Source organism: Haliotis cracherodii, unplaced genomic scaffold (genome assembly GCF_022045235.1).
Source record: "Haliotis cracherodii isolate W230 unplaced genomic scaffold, xgHalCrac1.p SCAF_4, whole genome shotgun sequence".
Classification (NCBI taxonomy): domain Eukaryota; kingdom Metazoa; phylum Mollusca; class Gastropoda; order Lepetellida; family Haliotidae; genus Haliotis; species Haliotis cracherodii.
In genome coordinates, this window is record NW_027266297.1 from 62,776,895 (window position 1) to 62,791,641 (window position 14,747).

Below are 14,747 nucleotides of genomic sequence, written 5' to 3' on the forward strand. Positions count from 1 at the left end.
TAGATTTTCGCATTAACTTCCTAGTTTCGACTAGTTATTGAGCTTACGTGATTGATTGTTGATCTTCCACGTCTAAAGCCATTCTGTTCATCACTTATTATGTAGTTCTTTTCCGACCATTCAACTAGGCGAGTGTTCAGTACTCCACGGTATATCTTGTAAATTACTGGAGCTAGAGTTATTCCCCTGTACGTGAGAGGGTCTCTTGGGTCACTTGACGAGGATTTCGGAATAGGATTGATTATGCCTTTTGACCACATCTGTGGTGTACGTGATGTTGAAAAAAACATACATTAAGGAATCTATGCAGTGTTTGAATTGTTCCTTCTCCTCTTAGTAACTGTATCTGAATTTCATCTACTCCTGGGGCTTTCTTGTCCTTGATTCTGCGCATCGACCGGCGTACTTCCTCTAGAGTAATGTCCTTGTTAAATGATATCAGTGAGTGGTGAGGTATCGTCATTGACTTGAGTGTCAGTGTCCGCTGACTCTATAGTGCCGTTTAACAGTTCTTTAAAGCACCTTTCCCACTTGCTTAGAACACACACGCCTTTCGGTTCCTACTCCTATCTTACCGATTTGTCTCCAGAAATCCTCGTTGTTATCATCACACATAAGTTCCAGTTCCTTATAAACTGAACCCCCGTAATGTCTTTTATGCTTCTGAACACATTTATCGAAATCTTACCTCAGCAAAATAAACTCATGCTTTATCTGCCTTTTACGCTGACTACTAGCTCTACACCATGCCTTCTCTGCTGCACACGTCGTTCCACTTTTGAGATAACTGTTCGTGCCACCAGGGGTGTCTTCTTTTCTTATTACTTGTTTTCCGGCTGACACGGTTCACACGGATAACAGAAAGTTTATCTCTCATATATAGGTGACCTGTCCATACACATTATATAACTCTTCGTAGCATGATTAATCTTAGGTACATGTGACGAAATTGGGATGAATCATCTCGACATCAAGCTAAGGCATCCAGGTAAGAACAAAGCCGAACTTAATCTTATTATAAGCAACAATGTAATTACTTATATGAAATTAATTGGTGATTGACTTAAAAATTGCTGATTGTTCAGAACGTTCCTGTGTGACGCAGTAAACTCGATGACTTTCTATATCGTTGTGTGAAACGTAACTGGTATGCATTATGGTGGAAATGGTCCTTGCCTGTCTCTTCTTTGTACCTAATGGATGTACACACAAAGTACGAATTAAATTAATGTGTCTTTTTCACCCTAGAGTATGAGTATGAGTCTAAGCCAATTAATTGACTACCTTAAATATCATAATGCAGTGTATTATACTATAAAAGGAATTGATTTTTTTATTTAGTTCAAAGTCCATGTTGATATTTGCCGCGTCAGGCGACAAACATACATGTGTACACTTACATTTTTGAGCAAATTGTGTGGGCGGCGGGTGCTACCGGTAGGGCAGGATATGCTTACCCTTTTCGCGAGCACATGGCCTTATCATTGATTTTCAGTGATCCATTCATATGTTTTTCACCGTAAATTTGACCTTTGCGCCCCTTTGAGTTCCCTTTGTTTGGAACGGTGTGACACACGTCTAAATACACTGCAATACATGACCGTGTATTTGACAACTGTCACGTATGCTATCCAAGGTCAGAGGAGAAGTAACAGTATTATATTTAACGGAGCATGGGGCGGTTATCGAGGTCATATTACTCATCTGTCGTCAAGCAATCGCACTTTCAGTATAGCATTATAGTAGCTACAGGAGACCAGTACAAGTTATGATGACCGCGAAACATAGACTTTCACAATAATACATGCAATATTATATATGTCTCTTTTTGTAAATACTCTTATGCTTTCAATTACGTAGTCATTAAAAAATCACTTTCTGAAGGTTTGAAGAGAAGCTCTGGAAAAAGGTGTAATCATTTTACATGCCAAAGATCTTAGCGCTAAGACTATTGTAAGCCTATGTTAAAGTATGAGAGTTAAAATCATCTTAGCGCTTAGATCGCTTTGTGCAAGTGGGCCCAGAGCAAACCACATAAGAGCATACAGCTTGAGACGTAAAGAAGAGAAGGTTTTCTCTTATCAACATGAACTGGTATGCTCCGCACAACAACGTGAATTTACCCACTACATACCAAGCCATTTTCAATGTCGCCAGAACTTCCACAAACAAGTCGGCATTTCAATGTATTGTTTAACGTTACTATGCAGGGCGTCTCCATCATTAAATAGACATTTTAAGAAATCCACCTTTTTTGATAATTTAACTTGAAGGTTTTTCCTAATATATTATCACTTCCTCCTTCCATTTATGTACATAGAAGCGACAAGACTCTTTCCACTTTCCTAAGAATTACCCGCAAAAAGCAGAGTCGATTGTACGATTCGATATCGTGAGCATGTGTTTTTGAATCGACGTGATGATACAAGGTGTTCGCAAACGTGAATGTATCCTACCCCATCAGTGAATGTTATCATTAATCAGTTGTTCAAAGTTCCTAAACGGCGAAACAGTGAAAATTACCCCCGCCTTTTACTTGAAAGACACCGACGATCAACAATAAGGATATATGATATAATATATCATTAGATTATCAATTATGTATATATATATACACAATAAACAGCATTTAAGACAAAAGGATAGTGTATGAAAACGTATCAGAGGTCCAACAAATTATGTTGGGTAGCAATTACTCAACAAATGTGTCTGAAGACAAATGTCATATAGATATCCAGTTCTTCCAACCAATGAGCTCAAACGGCAGGCTGTGGAGTGATATAATTAACAGAGATGGTACCAGATCTGTCATTGAAATGTAACACACCATCAGAATCGCATACAATACTGTCAGACAAACCATTTGTAGGTTCATCATCAACAGGAAGTGAAATACAGTCTGTATATCCATCATGGGTGTCTTCCGGAGCATTTCTCTGTATGTTGATGTTGTTGTCAAATTGTATACCATCAGAAACTATTTGTTGGCCTTGCAAACAATTGTTGTCCAACTCAGAATCGTCAATATCCCAGTATCTATGTCCCTGATATAGATGTACCTCCTGTTGCGCATTTTCTTCTTCGTGCAGATTTCCGTTTGTCCTTGTATGCTCCCTGTGAACATACACCTGTGATAATTACATAATAAAAGGTGCTACTTGTATTACCCCCAACCCCTAACCCCAACCAACACACACCGCCCATACCACACACATGTTGCAAGAGGCGACTAAACAAATAGGGTGACCAGAGGCGACTTTTTGTTGCATGTCATCGTACACTGACGACGTGCTCAGTTTTATAAGATCAGTCGCTGGTTTGTCAAGTCCACACCCGATTAGTTGCAAGCCGCCATGATATACATGGAATATTGCGGCGTTAAACAACGAAAATAACTTTGTGATTGTCTTTACGAACAACTGTTGATAAATGGTGATATGTGGACACTGATCACATTGGGATGAACACGATACAATCATAACTTCCCGTTCCATTATAAGAATAGATATTAAAGGGCATACCTTTTCATGAAGTGTTTCTTAATGCCGTGCCGACATTGGAAACAGATTAGACCGATGACCAGGACAAACAAACTTGATACTGCTATGTTGATTATTCTACTTGACATCATTGAAACATGCCCTGCAAAATAATTCCTTGCATTTAGATGATTATGTTTGTTGATATTGGTCATGAGTGACTAAGAAAACGTCGTTCACTGTACAGAGTATCATCACCAAAGCGTGGCAGATTTCTATGATCGTGGTTGCGATTATCAGATTCGCTCTGATTATGATTATGGATTATTGCACTTTAGATATAGGAAATTGGCCCCTGTGAATTTAATGACTTAATTATACGTAAAAGAATGTACTATAACCTTCTGGTTTCACTGTAGTTCCGCATGGTAGTTGACACACATCTCCGCACAGTCCGTCGATGCATGCACATGTTCCGTCAGTGATGTTACAAGTTCCGTTTGCACAATTTCCAGGGCATGTCATGGCACATGTAGGCCCATACCTACCGATCATGCACCCATCAATGCAGACACCTGATTTTACATCACATCCACGTGAAGTTCCTATTTTCTTGCATCCATGAGGGCATGTGTTGTTACAAGATTCTCCCCATTCGTTCGGTAAACATGAAGAGGTCGTGCTTTGGACTAAAATAACACACATGTACACTTTCTAAAACGAGTTAACATTCACATCTTTTTCACCCGTGATAACACACTTCTCCCGGAAACTGTATACTTATATTCCCGATGCAAAGATCCTTTAATAGGGTCACATTAGTGCATATATGCGATTGTAGAAGCTTTTTAGTTAGATCAATAGAACTTATATGTTTAACTTTACATGGAAGGTGTTAAATTCGGTTTGTGGCACACTTAGAGAAACCCCGATCGACTCTTCCCTGGACATCCCGGCTTCCGGATAATTTTGTTTAGGAACGTTCATCTAAATAAAGATACATTGAACTAATTGAAGATTGATTTTTAATTACAGTAAACTACGGTAAGAACGAACTCAAAGGGACCACTAATTTTAATTCGTTATAACCGTAGTTCGTTATAAGCAAATGTACGGAATATATACAGCAAATAGACTGGACCAAAAACATAGTTCGTTATGTCCGTCAGTTCGTTATAAGCGTGTTCATTATAACCGTAGTTCACTGTATTCCATAAATGTTTTTATCGGGACGATATATTGGTGGATATGGCATCATCAGTATGAATGAGGTTTTGCTTGTCTACCTTAGTTGCAGATTATAATGGCGAATACTGTCAACACTTTTTCCATGCCTTAGTGTTCATTGTAAATGTATTTGTGTGTGAGTGACTTATTACCTTCCTCGTCAACTCTAGATGTGGACATGTGCTTACAGCCGCCCTCGATAAAATTACCTGTCGTATTGCATGTGCGCCCAAACCAGCCATCCTTGCAACCAGAAATGCAGTGACCCGTTGTCAAGTTACATAAACGCTGACTTCTGTCGTTCCTACATTTGCTTGAGCAAGTCTTGTTGCAACACTTCCCCCACTTGTTGGGTGAACAAACCTTCCCTGTAATCACACATCGATAAAATACGCCTCAGGGTCCTACTACAGTTAACTTCTATATATTCCGTTTTAACTACAATCTGAATTCGAATTGATGAATAAGCTGTTAGAATGCAATTTTTAAATGGTTCGCTCCACCAGTTTCAAATGTAAATGTGCATGGTAACTATTGTCAATTTGAGCAAATGGCCTGTTACTGCACAGCATATTTCACATCTTCCGGAGGCAAGGGAGTTAACTGACTGGAAAGGTCCAATTTCAACCCTTGCCGAACGAGGCTGGACTTAGCGCAACCCATGTCTATTACTGGTTATGTACTTTCTATGTCCTTCCTACCAATCAATCAGCTTCCACCTTTCATATTACTTGCATTTGCTTCAAATAAAATGGCGTCGTCCAGTGAAGACGATCTGATCGATAATTTAGATCTATATTGTAATAAAATGGGTCTTATATCGCCAAGTGCATCCTTGATTAAAATCATGACAAGGTTTGAAAATATCCGTTGACCCTAAGATGTTGATACCAATGCTTTGCAAATCCTGTAATCGACCGAAATACTCGTAGCAGTTTACGAACCGGATGTCGATTTCGTTACGCGATGTTGAGTGGGCTATGAATAGATTCGTTAGACTAGCGACAATATAACTCCATAATTCCAAATTAGTTCGGCAAGGGTCGAAACTCCCTGTCTCGGGAAGATGCATATTTCAGTTTGATATGACAGCGATGTTGTCAAATAATGTGTCTCATTGTTGTGAGCTGGTAATATATGCTTACCTGTGTCCCCTGACTGTACACTATAGCTATACCTTGTGTTACATTCACAACTCTCGCCAAACCATCCATCATTACATATGGAATCTGAGCACGTTCCATTGTTGAAGCACCGAAATCCAAGACATATATTTTCACATGTAACGTCGCAGTTTTCTCCAAAAAGGTCATTTGTACACTTAGCGCAGCTGCCATTAGAGCGTTGGCATAATAGACAGTGTTCATCACATGGGATTCTGCAACTGGTCCCCCAGAACCCGTCAACACAACCTTCAGCGCACACAAATATACCCATGCGTGATCTTGTGCAAATGCCTCGAACACAATTGGCACACAATGGTTCCATTCCAGTGACACACACTAAAAATAAAAGGTTACTTATATCAATGTAAGTAAATTGGTCAAGTCAAATCATAACATTGTTATTTGCATTACCATGATTAGCGGCGGCTCAAAGATACTGAGCATGGTCGTATAGCTACATGTAGCTGGATGCTTTGTAAGGTTTAAATATGCGAATTCACATTAACATAGTAAAACGAGTTCGTTTAATGTTAGAGTCATCTCAGTATTTTAGCTAGGTCTGGTATCAGTGCAATTTGGGGGAAATCCCAAAGGGTCACAGAATGTCGAGGTTTATCAATTAGGTGTATACCACGAGTACGGGTATCTTGATGAGAGTCTATGGATCATTATTAAGGCAAACTTACCAAACAGTAGAAATCCTGCAGTCGGGAGTATCCATAGCAACAAAGAACCAGAACCTTTACCAGCCATCATCATATATATCTAGAAAAGAAATTATATCAAATCTGATATACGCTGATGAGAGAAAATGTCCATGGAACTGGTACAGTAAACTACGGTTATAACGCACTCAAAGGGACCACTCATATTAGTTCGTAATAACCCTAGTTCGTTATAAGCCTATATAGAGCATATATACAACAAATGGCTGGGACTTAAAAAAACAACTTTGTTATATCGGTCTGTTCGTTATTAGCGTGTTTTTTATAAACGTAGTTTACTGTAATTGGTATTTTTATGTTAATTGTGGAAGATATTGATAAAGCGCAATTACCAGACTTTCAAAAGCAAGTGACTTCAAATATACCGAACCCTTTAAGATCCGCGATAGAATAGACCCATGCCTGTCGTAAAAGGCGACTAAAGGGATCGGGTGGTCAGGCTAGCTGACTTGGATGATGCATGTCATTGATCCCAATTGCATGGATCGATGGCCATGATGTAAATCACTGGATTGTCTGGTCCAGACTCGATTACGTACAGACCGCCGTCATATGGCAGGAACATTGCGGAGTGCGACGTTAAACAACAAACAAACAATCAAAATTTGAAGAGTTCCGTGTGAATATATCAATGAAGAAAACATGATTTGTTTTCGAAAACTCAAGGATTTCTTCCTAATTCAACTGTATAATAACGTTATTGAAATATCTCGCTGTGGGCGAGACAAGCTTCATTTCCTCAAAACTCATGTTTATTTTTGTTTTGCAAATAGATATAGGTGTGTCTACAAGTACCATGGCACGTATCAACTAATTTGAACTTAATTCAACAGATTTAACGCGTTATTCAAATACACCGCCAATGTGCGAAACAGTTTGTTGGCCCATTGTCGAGAATAATATAGTTTCATTTGCTCAAAACATTTGTTATGCAAATACATATGGGTGTGTCTACAAATATCATGACACATCATTCAACTCATTTAACTAATTTATAGCGTTATCAAACTATTTCGTCTGTGTGCGAAAACAATTTGACCCTTGGGCGAGCAAAGTATCATTGGCTTTAAACTCATTTTTTTTGTTTCTCAAATAGATAAATGTCTGTCTGCAAGTATCATGACACTAAATACAACTTAAAAAACTAAATGCAACTAATTTATAGCATTATTATAATATTTTTCCAATGGGCTAAAAAAGTTTGACTCATGCCACCAAAGTGTCAATTAGGACAGGACATGCTTACCCTTTTCGCGAACACGTGGTGTCATAATTAATTTTCGGTGATCAATACATAAAATTTTCAATGCTATTTAACCCTTAATGCCCAATGGAATCTGTTTCGTTGAAAAAACATATTTGCTCCAAACTCCTTATTTTAATTTTACAGAAACACAAATATGTAACTTGAAGGATCATGACACATCATTTAACTAGTGTGTTACATATTTTAACCCATTTTTATACAAGGTTTAATTATTTTTTTCCTCGCGACAATGGTGAAGATAGAAGTATCATGGCATCTAATGTGAAAGTGTAACTATAGCTTTCACATGACTAAATCAAATTTTAAACTTAGAAGATTATTGGACCTTAGTAATACAGTTATGAGACACAGTTATCGTGTGGTCCTGTACGTGAAAAAGCGGGCGAACTTGTTGTAGATATACATAACGAAAGGGGTGGTGGTAGGTGCTAGCCTATAAGTGAGTGAGTGCGTGAGTGAGTGAGTTGGGTTTAACGCCGCTTTTAACAGTATTAAAGTTATATCACGTCGTGACAGCTTGATGTGGGAAGAAAGCCTGAAGTGATGCGAGTCTCAGACGTTTCCACTTCGGTGAAACCCACAAGCATGCCTATGGTGCTGACAAAACTAGAAACATAATCATGGCGAACAGGGATTGGAACCAACAACCATAGGTTTCTAGCGTGCCTAAGGGACGCAACTCTGCACAGCGAATCGTGACGCCTTAGACGACTGGGCCACCCGTGCCCCCAGCCTATTAGTGATAACATGACGTGTCAGTTTACCAGGATGGGTAAGACGTTCGGACATTGCCTCAACAATGAATGAACTTTTCCTGCCGCAAATGTAACATGGTTGTGTTTTCTTTAATACGCTCTCTCGGCAAATATTGAATGCTGGCTTGTAAAAGTAGATACGGAAAGACAATTTCTCGACAGAAACCCTGAAATTTGCTTCCATGTAATTGCAGATTCATTGTGATGTAACATCGTCGACGTTCATCTTAACTCTTGATATTTTGTTCTTCTAAAAGTAACTTCTCAAATACCCATACAATTCTAAAATTGGATTTTATCAAATGTTTAACCTGAATATATTAATTACATGGACATAAGCTATTAACTACATTGGCCTTTTAAAAGAGATGGCATGGTTTTTCACATATATAGTTCTTAGCTGTATGACTCTGTTGTGTTTACTGAGTAGAGCTCAACACTGACATTTAACATAACTAAGCAGATGCTTATAAGCATTTATTCAAAATGTTTATTGACACCACAATGAAGACACGTTAATAGACTAAATACCAGAGAAAAATGGACTCGTCGTGACCTCGTGAACATGGAATTAAACATTAAGATGGGCGTAACCCTATGGGATAAAGCTCGGGCGTTTACGTGAGTAGTGGTGGGGTTGCCGATGCGTTTTACTTACCACCCGGAGCATAACACGGATCCACTTGGCTGCATTATATTGGACTGAGACGAACTGACTGCCATGGCTGTAACGCTCTCGGGTATGGTGCGAATTAAGGTTTCACACCCATCTTGTATATTCTGCCTGATTTAGTTTGATTTTACGGATTATAGAATAATCATTATGTGATGCTGGCCACAACTTGTCTGACAGTACAATAGCATGCAGGCTTATTGCATTCCCAGGATCCGTACAAACAAATAGTTAATCTTATGTGAATATATGTATATATAAATATATACTCTTCAAAAAAGAAACTTGACATAGATGTAAAACCACTTTTTGCCAAATATCTAAAATAATTACATTAAATGAGAACCAAATAAGTCAAACAGAAAGATTATGTGTCTATAATTCGCGAAAACACATGCAAAGCACTTAAACGTAGCGTTTGGGGATCAATTTTACAGCTTCATTCAAACGCAGCCGCCTGTAAAAAACGTGCAGCACAGGCATGCATGCCCCCCTGCTGAATTGGTATAAAAATCCTAATCAACGGCTATTCATACAGTCCTTATAACGGCTGTAGAGGCGGTGACAGAATGCCAAGACTGAATGCAGCTCAACGGAACAACGCCATTGCGAGATTACAAGCTGGAGCAACTCAGCAAGAAGTGGCCAGGCACTACCACAGCCACGTCTACAACCACAAAGATCCCTGGGGTACGCAGAATATCAGATCAAACGGTACGCAACAGACTGAGAGGGAGGCTGGACTTTTTGCACGAAGCCCTGTTCGACGTAATGTATTGACCCCACGTCATCTGGCGAACCGTCTGCTTTGGTGTCAACTGAGGGTTAGTTTGGCACGTGCAAGGTGGAGAAATATACTGTTTACTGACGAGTCCCGTTTCCTAATCACACGTGCTGATAGGCAGGACAACGCAGGACAACGCACGACCGCATATTGCTCGTGTTTGTCAGGACTTCTTACAGACATTACCTTGGCCAGCCCGGTCACGAGATATGTCCCCGATTGAGCATCTGTGGGACGATTTGGATCGACGCGTTCGCAGAAGAAATCCACCGCCCCAAACACTTCCAGCGCTATAAAAGTGCAGGGTGCGTCAATCGAACAGTGACAGTTCGACAACATGTCAAGACTAACGGAAGTGCACAGAAACAACATCATAGGTCGCTGTAGAAAAAGGTTTTCAGTGGAGCGCCCAGCACCATAACACGGCTATGGGATCGGTCTCAACAGCATGGGTCAACACGTGATCGGCCAAGGTCGGGACGACCAAGAGTAACCACCCCTACATCCGACTGCGCCACATACCACCTACCACAGCCAACTCATCCGCATCCCAAATACCTGGAGTGCGCAGAATCTTCGACCAGACCGTACGAAACCGTTTAAGAGCAGCAGGTCTACGAGCAAGACGTCCTGTGCGACGCGTCATATTGAGTCGTCAACATTGTCAACAAAGACTGCATTGGTGTCGTCAACACAAGGTGTGGCCTCAACTGCGATGGAGAGATGTCAGGGACGAATCAAGATTTCTCCTCCATCGAGGGGATGGAAGAGCACGGGTCTACAGACGTCGGGGAGAACGTTACGCCGGAAACTGCGTACAGGAAGTGGAGAGGTTTGTGGGGGGTTGCGTTATAATGTGTGCGACAATCTCTCATCATGGCAGGTTTGGTCAATATCCAGGTCACTCCTACGGCTCAACAATACATCAACGAAATTCTTCTACCACACATCCTCCCAATTGCAACCAATGGCAACGTGTATTCCAGGCGGACAACGCTCGACCGCATACAGCACGGATCAAAAGAGCCTATCTAAACAACAACAACGTTGATGATCTCCACTGACCCCCCAGACCAAGGGATTTGAATCAGATAGAGCACCTTTGGGAGGAATTGGATAGACGACTACGCTGACGTCAACCACCACCCCATACGTTGCAGCAGTTGGCTTTTGCGTTGCAGGCCGAGAGGGCTACCATTCACCAGGATGTGATTCGAATACTCGTCTCTTCCATGAGCAGGAGATGTCAGGCCGCTATCAAATGGGGGACATACGCATTATTGATGGTAGCTGACCTTCACCTTGGACTTTTCCTATGTACCGATAACTGAGATGACTTCAATCACCAAGTGTTCCTTCCACAACATACAACATTTTTGCGCACTACTCTGTACGGTTTCTCGTATAAATGTTTCGCTGTGCAGAGTTGCGTCCCTTAGGCACGTCAGAAACATGTTGTGGGTTCGATTATGTTTCTAGGTTTGTCAGCACCATACCCGTGCTCGTGGGTTTCACCGAAATGGTAAACGTCTGAGACCTGCATCACTTCGTGCTTTCCTCCCACATTAAGCTGACACGCCGTGATATAAGTGGAATACTGTTAAAAGCGGCGTTAAAACCCAACACCCTTACTCACTCAACTACATGATCACACGGTCGTATAATTAGTCTTGTCTTGTAACTGTATTAAGTTCCAAATATATTCTAATTTGAAAGCTGGATTACCTCAGATTAAAATTGTAGTTACACATTTGTGTGAGTTAAAAACCAGGAAATTATTTTTTTGAGAAACGGAGAAGTTGCTGACCTTTGGACCAATTGTTTTAATAACGCTACAAATTAGCCTGTGTTAAAAATAAGTTGAATTATGTGTCCAGATACTTGTTTCTACACCATTGTGTGTTGAGAAAAATCCAATATGTGCCGGTTTCATGGTGTTTGCCCACTGAAATACTTTACCGCAGTTTTAACATGGGTACCCCACTCAGACATGGTATACTAATTCTGAGTCGACCTGCCCTTTATTGATCCCCTCAATTCCGAGCACCAGACGGGGTAGCAACAAGTTCCATCTTTCAACGTCTTTTGGTATGACGTTAGGATCAAGGATCGAACTGCCGACCTCCCGCTCTCTGGGTCGACGCTCAATCAACTGAGGCGGCCTGGGGTGTGATGATACATGTGATTCAGCGAGGGAAATTTAACGTCACATCGGCTATATTTCAGCCATATCGTGAAGAAACATTAATGCTAATTTTGTTTAGATTGAATAAAAAAAGGTCAACGTTGGACAGTATAATAACTCGAGTATCACAGTTTCGATTTTAAAAATAGTTGGGAAAATTTAAAAGAATACATTGTCATTCAACAATACGATACAAAAAGGGGCTTCAGATCACCAGCAACCAGAGTTAGGCCACCTTACCAGGGACCGTTGGGACTTACAATACTTCTGCTACCTGCACGGTTCCCCAGCAGGATTTACACCATCCCTCAGCTGCTGGTGATGGTACGCAATTACGCCAACAGTTAAAATAAACAAATATGCTACGTTTAAAACTGAGGTATGAATAAATGTACTTTGAATGATGTGGTCTTACATATCCTCTCAGGGGGAGAATAATTTTACGCTACTTCAACCCCCTTAGAGGATACAGCCACTAACCATCTAAGTTACAAATTATACTCTACCAATGTTATAATATAACATATAACTATCTACATATTTCAAAATTTATCAATAAGTTCAATATCTTTAAAAAAAAAATAATTAAAAGAGAAGTTATTCTATTAAAAAGATCCTTAATAGATGATGATTTGAAATAAGTATCCCTTGTGATCGAAAAATCAACACAGTCAAGCAGGACATGCTTATGCATCAGATCTTGTATATGTGATCCAATAACAGACTTGTAATCACTGTATGGAATCAGAAGTGGTGTCACAGATTTGTTGAGTGCTGCTTTTGCAGCAACATCGGCCATTGTGTTACCTACGATACATGGTTGGGTAACCAACAGAAAACGATGTCATATTGGCCAGTAGCAATTGCCAGTAAACAATTCAACAATTTCAACTTAAAGTGTGCAAGACAAGTGTTTAATAGCCTGAAGGCAAGAAAGAGAATCTGAAAAAAAGTATGAACAGTTTATGTTTAGTTTGGCTGGCTGTTGATATATTTAAGTGCTGTTAAATAGAACAATTATCTGGTAATCTGGATGAGATTGGGTCCAATGACAGTGGCGCTGGCAGCAACGACACCATCCTTGGATCCGTCTGTAAATATACATTTGTAAGTGTCGTATGTGCATCTAAATTCATTATATTGTTGTTGATATATTAGTTGATTTGTGTCAGATTTCTTTAGTTTAGTTCATGTTAGGTCCACCCCTGGATGTACTAATTGCCATGGTGGAGAAGAGAAAATCTGAGTGGGGGCTATATTATCAAGATTTATTCTGGCAGCAGAAATATCTGCTTGTAGTCTTATTCCAAGTGGTGGAATATTATTATTTAGAGATATATTGTAGAGCGAATTTAATGCGACGGTGTTTAAGGGAAGGTTCGTCAGCGTTCACGTACAAACTGTGTACAGGCGAAGTTTTGAAGGCTACAAGACAAAGCCTCAGACCTTGATGATGAATAGTATTAAGTAATTTTAAATTGCTCTTACAAGCCCAACCACAGATGATGGAGCCATAATCAAGTGTTTCGATATCGTTGGAGGAGTTTTTTTTATCCCCTCAACTTTAAATAAATCTAGGGCCTTCAAGTATTTATTCTTTAGGGATTTAATGTGGGACAGAAAGGTCAAAGGATGATCGAAAGTTAGCCCTAAGAATTTGGCTTCCTTCCAGCTTGAATGGGAGTGTCATCTAAAATTAATTCTTGATCTTTGTGGGGTTAACATTTTCTGTAAAAAATGTAGACAGTTTGTATTAGATTTTGAAAATTTAAAACCATTTTCTGAAGACCTTTTATGGATTTTATTTAAACATGCCTTTCAATAGTATCCATGGTTTTGCCACGACAAGAAATATTAAAATCATCCACAAAGAGCGATCCGTCAACCGAATCATTTAAAGCGTTAGATTAACCATATATCTTAATACTAAAAAATGTGACAGATAAAATACTGCCTTGTGGGACACCCTGATCCTGATTATAATGACCAGACAGGGCAGAACCCTCGCAGACTTTAAGTTGTCTGTCAGATAAAAATTCGGATATAAATTGAGGCAAACGGGCTCGCAATCCAAAATCATGTAAATCATTTAAAATACCATGTTTCTATGTAGTGTCTTATGCTTTTTCTAGATCGAAATGATAGACACTGCATGTTGCTTATTTATTATTGCATTTTTAACAAATGATTCTAAGCGAACCAAATGGTCGATCGTGCTTCTTTTTTTCCGGAAACCACATTGTATGTAAGTAATAAGTTTATTGGATACCAAACTAGTCGATTATTCATCAAGCGTTCCATGGTTTTGCATCTTGTCAATGATATTGGTCGATAATTAGAGGGGTCAGTATGATCTCGACCGGGTTTGGGTATTGGTATATTTAACTATAGCATCACGCCATAAAGGAGGATATTTCCCTGTCGTCCAAATTTCATCGCAAATAGGCATTAGTGCTTTTAAAGATGATTCTGGTAAGTGGTTCCAG

The 14,747-nt window shown here is 39.7% G+C and overlaps 1 protein-coding gene across 1 annotated transcript in view; it reads left to right on the plus strand.

Moving 5' to 3' along the window:
- Nucleotides 1-928: 928 nt before the first annotated feature.
- The window catches only part of LOC139479586 (cell death abnormality protein 1-like), a 68,772-nt gene continuing 54,953 nt past the window's right edge, over nt 929-14,747 (plus strand). Inside the window, exon 1 of the mRNA XM_071262424.1 lies at nt 929-988. The gene's annotated coding sequence lies outside the window, so the exon portion shown is untranslated. The remainder of the gene's footprint in view (nt 989-14,747) is intronic.